At 32.4% G+C, this 8,368-nt stretch overlaps 1 protein-coding gene across 1 annotated transcript in view; it reads left to right on the top strand.

The window, feature by feature from the left end:
• The first annotated feature begins 2,959 nt into the window (after positions 1 to 2,959).
• Positions 2,960 to 8,368, top strand: part of LOC106461048 (UPF0669 protein C6orf120 homolog) — a 17,632-nt gene continuing 12,223 nt past the window's right edge. Inside the window, exon 1 of the mRNA XM_022387873.1 lies at positions 2,960 to 3,117. The gene's annotated coding sequence lies outside the window, so the exon portion shown is untranslated. The remainder of the gene's footprint in view (positions 3,118 to 8,368) is intronic.

The raw sequence follows: 8,368 nt of genomic DNA, 5'->3' as shown, positions 1-8,368 counted from the left end.
TTCTAAGTATTTTTCCTTTTTATTTGTTTCTCCAAAATGATTATGTTATACACTTTTCCATTCAATCACAAATGTCACTTCAGTTATACTTGAAGCTAATGTATAGTTTTTATATAAATGAAATTTTTGTAACATTTCAATGTCAGCCATAAGAGACAAGCACCTCCATTGCCAGTTCGAAAATTAAAATGGTATAATAAACAGGTAAGTGACAAATCGGATGAGAAATTGGCTTCATAGTCATTTATTAAAAACTTAAACAATTTATCTGCTAAATAATCCATAATAATAAATTAGTATGAAGGAGACTATGTATGGTTCAAAGTTACATAAATATAAAATGACTGTAAGGAACAAGAAAAAAATGAAACATTGTGAACACAACACGTAGATAATACATTATATCTCAATACAGTGGCGTGCAGAGGTTCTATGATACCCGGGGCCTTGTACCTAAGACCTTGGGGAAGGGCGGAAAGGGTTCTACTATTCGATTCGACTCTTTGCGTTGGATGCCCTCCCGATATGGATGCCCGGGGCCCCGGCACCTTTCGCCCCCCCCCCCTCTGCAAGCTACTGGGCCCTGGTGCAACTCAACCATGTGGAGGCATCTGTAGATACATTGGAGAATAAAAACTAAAATTTTGTGATATAAAAACAAGAGTATAAAAATAAAACATATCAAGCCAAAAAAATGTTTTCGGTGCTTTTCTACAGAGAGTCTATCATAAAGTTAGCAGTCAGCCATTTGCAGTTGTAGTTGTAGAGCGTGATGCAAATGGAGTCTTGGCGAGAAATCGACATGGAAAACAGTACAAAGCTTGCCTAATACTACTCCAGACTAGCCAGTCACGTTTACTGTATTCACCATTTTGCAGTAAACACTTGAAAAGAGAACTTGGAAAAGCAAAATCTTTAGGGTGTTGTAGAGGCCAAGCTCTAACATCTAGCTCAAAGTTTCAGCTGATACACTCTCATCAGAGTACCAATATCAAAGCCACTGAGCTATTGTGGCTTTTTAGGAACATTTTTAGAAAGTGTTCCTACAGTAGTGATTACATTTGGCTGTAGATAATCACTTTGCTTTTCTATAACAGAATATGTTAATATATTGTTATTCGTATTAGTATCATTTGACATTTCATCATGCTCAGTCAATTTATTCGAAGTAACAGCACTTGCTTCATGGTAATTACTGACATCAGACCCCGAACAGAAAGTTTTGGGCTGATCTTCACCTTTTTTAAAAAAAAAACCAACAGCATATTCTTTCTTCTGTTTGAATTTCCTCTTTTGTGCACAAGATTTGTGTTATATTATTGAGACATTCCTCAATTGAAAAGGGATCTTAAGCTGAAAAAAAAACTAAAAAAAAACTGTGATATCTTTAAGTCATCAATATATATTAAAACAACGAACTGAATTCTAGGTTTATATATTGTTACGTATCTGGTCGTTTGTTAATTTCCGGTATAAATTCTAGCCGAGAAACTTCAGCGATACAAGTCCTTTCTTAATTAAACTAGTTTATTCTTTCTCGATACAACTTTGCAATACACAGAATTTCCACAGTCACTTTAACTTAACTACTTTTATAAACACACGCTTTAATTTACAGCGATACACACACTTTACTTACGGTGCCTACTGTTCGCTTGACTCAATTATCTCTATCCTCAATCTATCTGCCTATCTCTGCAATTCTATCTTTTTTGCTGGCTTCATTTGCCGGGCTTATATACTAAAAAAGAGGGCGCTTGGAACAAACTAGAGTTGCCAGGAAAATTCATGATCCTTCCAGAAACTCCAGCGCGCATGCTCCCAGCGTCGTGTGACTTTCGCTGTCGTAACATCTTGAAACACTAATCATAGAAAGTTTGCAAGTGCACTTTACTAATATATATATAAGTAAGATTCAAGCATTTTCACTTTTCTTGTGGCAAAAAAAAGAAGAAAGAAATTGCTTAATAAGAAAATAATACAGTATAGGTATGAATATATGTATATCGATATCTATATATATTTCTTACTATGCGTATTTTTTCATATATAATAAACAATACTATCCTGACTATTTTAACAAGAATATCGGTGTTAGATAATACGCGACTGTTTCAATTTAAGTTTATTGCGAGCGTTATGATTTAGATAGTTTATATAGCGCTGGTGTCATATTTATTTATTTTTGGATGCGATATTTTATGGTAAGTTTGTTTATGTAACTGTTTACGAATCATATGCTGTATAGTTCAACTGTTATTAGCGATTGTTTACAATAGTGACATTATTACGTCATGACAGAACTTTTTGAGTTTCTCATTGGTTTAATTGAGTATTGTTGCGTCAGCGAGGTCACGTGACTAGTATCACGCCACCTGTTTTCTAGAAATATCCCGTTCCTTCAAGAATGCCCTAGCATTTACTAGATATGGGGGTAGTATGGTATATATAAGATGGTCACAACGTGACGGGACAATGTGTAGGTAATGAGTAATTGAACTGCAGTCAGAGAGTGTGTAATTGAGTATTGTCGAGCACGAGCACGTGAGACGTTCTAGCGTTGTTATAGAGCGACTGTTGAAGTTCAGTGTATCGGTAAAGTTGTATTCGGAAAGAATAAACCAGTTTTATTTAAGAAAGGACTTGTGTCGCTAAAGTTTCGTTGGAACGAATTTACGGAAAATTAATTAACGAACGAACGGAGACGTAACAGTATATATAACATAAATGCTCAATGTAGGAATCCAAAGAAATATGAAAAGAGACACAAATCTGGAATTTAAAACCAATATATTTTAATGTGTGGTTCAGTATCTCGCCTATTTAAAATTTAAAGCTATATCATCCATTTTTTCAATAATCTACATAATTGATTATAATATATGTATATATATTTCTGAATAATCATGAAAAAGGGGCTCGGAGAAAAGAGGGGCATGGAATGGTTATAATTTTTATGTAAGAGGGCGTTGATATGGACGAGATGAGATATTTAGTTGATTGTGTGTGTGATGAGTTGGATTAAAATTCGAAAGTTAGTAGTACTATTAAGACATTTTGCTTTAGTTAAAGTTGCGAAGCTGTTATCATGTTGAATGGCTAAAAGTGGAAAAAAAAGGTGAAAACTTATTTAAGTCAGTTAAACGACCTTAGAAATGATTCAAGAGTAGAGACCTATATTTGTGGTTAATACTAGTACTCAGTAGTACTAATACTATTATTATTAAACTAAGTTATAATCACGATAACAAGTTATTACTGTTAGTTTTAGAGGGTTAGGGGTGTTACTGTGTTAGAATTTGCCTTATTTCTAACTGGTTACTCATTATTATTGAACTGGTTCATAATAAATTAAATAGTTTGACGTAGAATCTATAGTGTTTAAGATCCTTTGATATCAGGTGGTGTAGCTGACACATATCACATGATTAAATAAACACACATTTTCCTCTGTGTTGAGTTTTGAAGTTGTTCATGTATCAAAATTCAATTGTAGTCAGAGTTTGACTGCTTGGCCATACCACATATGGTAGATAGTGGACATGAATGTTTAGAACTTTAGATGCTTTACAGCTCACAAGAAAATACAAGAACAAAACGTGAGCAAAGATTTACTTTGTCTGATTTTAAACATCCAAGCCAAGGTGGTAATCTTAATATGTCACATAGTCTCAACCATTTAAAGTACTTTAATCCGAAATAGAGGACTTGTTTAAAAATCTATTCACCCTTTATTTGTAATGCATAATCTATTTGGCTGTATAAATAATGCAAGAAACAACAGCTCAAGCAGGGATTAGAAAATTTTTGATAGGCTTAATACCTGTAACTAAAACCTAAATTAGTCATCTGAGTAATCATGAAGTTACACCCACAATGTCTCAACTCCTACTGCCTTTCTCAATCTGCAGCCTTCCCACAACAATATTAACTAATTGATCTAAGTCATTCTGTAGCACCACAACATCCTCAATATAGTTAGGAATACCTAAAAGTGTAATATCACCAGCAAGTTGTACTAATTTACTAATTATGCCCCTATCTGTGCTGTTGATGTAAATAAATAAGGCCCACCACTAACAATAAAATGTTCAGTTTGACTGGACTACATTAATAAGCTTTTGCTTTCTCTCACCCAGCTATCCTTCAGTCCAGTTAACTAGTCATTCTTCAACCCATTCTGTATGTTCATTGAGAAAGAACATAACTTTTAAATTCATATAATTAGAAATTTCACCTTAATGAACTAGATTTACACATTTTTGTGAAGATTTCTTAAAAAATACACAAATTCAAGAGTGAAATGCTTGTTTGTAAACTCGTGTTTTTTTTGTGCTTTGGTCTCCATGGCTATTGTCATTGTTGTAGGCAAATGATGTAAATTTCTGACACTGGGTATAATTTTTATTTTAACTAATTAATAAAAGATAATACCACTCTCAGTCATAGATTATTTTGTGAAATGTACTGTAATTATTTCAAATTTCACACTATTCCATTAAAACATCTGTCATGTAAACGGCTCCTCGACTAATATAGGAAGTCAAGGACTTTCAGGTCATCAGTTTGGGAATTTGGACCCATTGAAAAACTCGGTGGTCTTTTATAATTTTGAATATGTGTAGATATAAAATTATACAGAAATCAAGTGAAGTTTCATAAAGCATGATCTCACGGGGGATGTTAGTGTATCAGCTTGCCTCGATATACATTAGAATGCAATTTTGTTCAGTATGAATATAAGAATTGCTGATGTATTCCAAATATTTTGAGGAGCTGCAGCAGTAGCTGAACAAATGTACAATGTTTTGCTTTGTCATTTGAAATTTGTCATTCACAAAGATTACAATTATATTTTCAGTGAAATTATATTATATAACTTCATAGATTAACATAAGACTATTACCAGTATTTGAAAACAAATATATTTGGGTAGAGCTGGGCAATGAACTTGATATAATTTATTTCTTATGAGCATCAATTAAATCTTTTAGTGTCATGTAAAATAATCAATTAATTGAAATTACAATTTTAATGATTAATGTCACAAATAATCAACTAATCAAAATTAGTGTTTTTAATTATTCCAACTATCCAGTAGTTGAAATTACAATTAAATTTATTGTAATGAAAATAACCAATTAATCATAATTAGTGTTTCAGATTATCATTTTAGATTATTCCAGTTATTCAGTAATGATTAAGTTGATTAATTTCATGAAAATAATCAGCAATTATTTGCTGTTTTCAATTATTCTTACTATCCAAGTAATTAAATATTATAATTGTTTGGGATAAATCATAAGGTTACACATTGGGCTATGTGTGCTTATTGTAGGTATTGAAACTTATTTGTTGAGTTATAAATTCTTCTAGTCAACTCTTGTGAAAAAAAATAGAAAAACATTTGATTATTATTAGAATATTTGATTAGTTGAATGTAATTGACTGAGGAGCCTGATGTTTAATCAATTACTAAATTCCACTAATCATCCTGATTTCATATACTGGTTGGCCCCCGTATTCTTTTCATTAACATGGAAAAGTATTTTCAGAGGTAAATAGGTATTAAAACTATTTATGTGAATGGCCACAATATGATGGACAGAAGGTGTGATGATACTGATCACAATGCCATGTCAGATTATGTTGACTTTATCACATGGGAATTATCAGTTAGTTGAATATGATTAATTAATCAGCACATTTTGTTAATTGTCTAGTTTTAGTTATAAACATAGTTTTATTATAACAGTATAATTTATCATAGCCTTATTTATTCATTATGAATAATTAAAGAAAAAAATTAAATGGGAAGGACAGGTCATTGGAAAATTTGATTTATCTACAATAGTTTTGTTATCTGAGGTACTTGTGTTTTATACATTATCACCATGAGTGTAAGGTTACTTTACAAATCTCACATAAACAAGAGATACTTTCAGGTTCTTTAAATCCAACTTTTGATTGGTCAGCTATAAAGAAAGTATGTAAAAGAGCAGTTCAGTTTTTGATGTTTTCAGAGATTCATTTTAGTTTTAAGAAATCTAAAATTGATGTGTGCTGTGCTGCATTTTCTGTCAGTTTTTTGTTCAGTGATCAGTTATTAAAAGTCATCTATGGTCATCTGTTAGCATGAAATAAGTGTGCTTGTTTTTGTGTAAAGTTATGTGTACTCTTGTTTTTTTCATTTTGTTAGCAACATATTACTTTTTTTTTCACCAGTCAAATTCTTGAACCTCTTGTTATTAAGGCGATTACTTAAATCCGTGTGTTCTACGTTCTGAGTCCTGGAATACCACAACTGCTGTATGATGATTGTGAAGTTGCCACTAAACCTTATTTTAATAGAAATTTAAATTGAATTATCCCTTTAAAATGTAACAGTCCAACTATTTACGTGTATCAGAGATTTATCATATTAATATAAAGAAATACTAATAATTTCCATCAAATAATATTTTAAAGCTTAAATATAATTCCTTAAACTTAATAACAGTAAATGATCTTCTGTGTACTTAAATAGATATTATTATACTTTTTGCAATTGAGAACAAGTCTTTGCAAAATTTCTTGTGTAAGATTGTTATTAAATACTTACTACTTATATTCCAGAAAAATAGGGTAATATTAATTTGAATTGCATTTTGGAATGGGCTGTTAGATTGGATACTAGAGGACAGAGTGAAATACATTTTTTCTGCTATTTTGATCAAACAACAAAACTATTTCAAGGTTAAATTTCATTTGTACTAGCTACCCAATAGTTCTTATTATTCCAAATTTTTCTGAAACTTCTTTTCCTGAAATTGAGGATATGACACACTTCACTATGATTGACAATAATTATATGATAACTAGAACCACACAAGCACTCTTCTCCAACACCATTTCTTACCAGAACGAAAGTTGCTTATGAAATAGCATGAAATAAAGCTTACTTTTCCAGCAAAATTTATATACCCATAGAAAACTTTGCTGTTGTAAATGACCTGACTAGAAGGCATGTTAAAAGGTACAAATAATTATTTTTCTATTATAAACCTTAACACTATTACTCTGCACATTTTCAAACCTTCATAACATTTTTCATAAAATACCCCCTCCAATCTCAGTATAACAGCGTGGTTTCATGTCTTATATTTTCCTAGATTTTTCTTCCCCAAAGTTTAAGTAAAGCCCATCAGATGCTTTTAGCATGTTTCATTTTTGATATATATCTCTTACCTACACCTAAACTTATGGAGAAAATAGGCAGTTTCTGTCATTACAGCATCAGAGTAGTCATCTGTAACTTGATTACATTATAATAACTTTTCTGACTCCCACTATTAATATTACTTGTTGTTACATGCATTAAAAAATAATCTTCACTTTCTCTGATGTAAGTATCTTTGTCTTCATGATGTTTTGAACTGTAGCGCTCTCATAGCATAGATTTGGCTATATGAATGTTAAGGGACACAATCTGCTTATTAAACAAAAAAATATTTGTAAAAAGAAATCAAATTCATGTAAATCTACAAAACATAATTAGAATTTAGAGAAATATTTATAAATTTTGGCCAGGGCTGCAGAATCCTTGTACCCAACTTCATTGTGGCTTAACTGAAACATTACCATTAACTGATGTTGAACACCTACATCACCCTGTTATACAAATTTTTTGGAAGGGTAAGGTTCTGTGCCCCAATGGTTCTTGAGATACTGTAGCCCTGACTTTGACTAATCTGTTAATCCATTGGTGCACCAACTTGATATAACTTTATTGGAGCATGACCCTTATGCTTGGGTCCCCTTTTAGCACAACATGTACTGCAGGTCCTGCACCATTCTTCCACATCTTGCCTCATACCTATCCAGTAAAATCTCTGCCATAGGTTACACAATGTCTTCTTAACTCCAAGATGTCCTCCTCTTAAACTATCATGGGATTGATGCAGCACAACTTCCATTAACTTTCTCGGTATAACTGTTTGCCAGGTTGTCAGTTTCCCATCTCCGGACAAGACTACCATCTTCAAGCTTCAACTGGTCCCATTGTGCCCAATAGTTCTTTGTCACAGGGCTTAAGCTAGACACCTTCTCCCAAGCAGGACACAAAACACTTGCTTGTAGAAAATCAGTTATTGGCTTCAAATCTTGGTCTTTCTCCTGCTCTGCTTTAATATCTATACCTGCTTCCACTTCACCATCATCAACTCCTTCAGTCACTCTGACTTCAGCTTGATGGCACCTGGTTAGTCCAACCTCTCTTTTAACACTTACCAAAATTTAGTCTTTGTTGTTCCCAAACATCATTTTATCAAAGTTAGCTACACACTTCCTCAGTAGTAAGTAGTCCAACCCTATTATGCATGGGTCTTCA

This window comes from Limulus polyphemus, unplaced genomic scaffold (genome assembly GCF_000517525.1).
Source record: "Limulus polyphemus unplaced genomic scaffold, Limulus_polyphemus-2.1.2 Scaffold887, whole genome shotgun sequence".
Lineage (NCBI taxonomy): Eukaryota > Metazoa > Arthropoda > Merostomata > Xiphosura > Limulidae > Limulus > Limulus polyphemus.
Note: the sequence above shows the minus strand (reverse complement) of the source record. Positions and strands in the feature narration are given on the sequence as shown.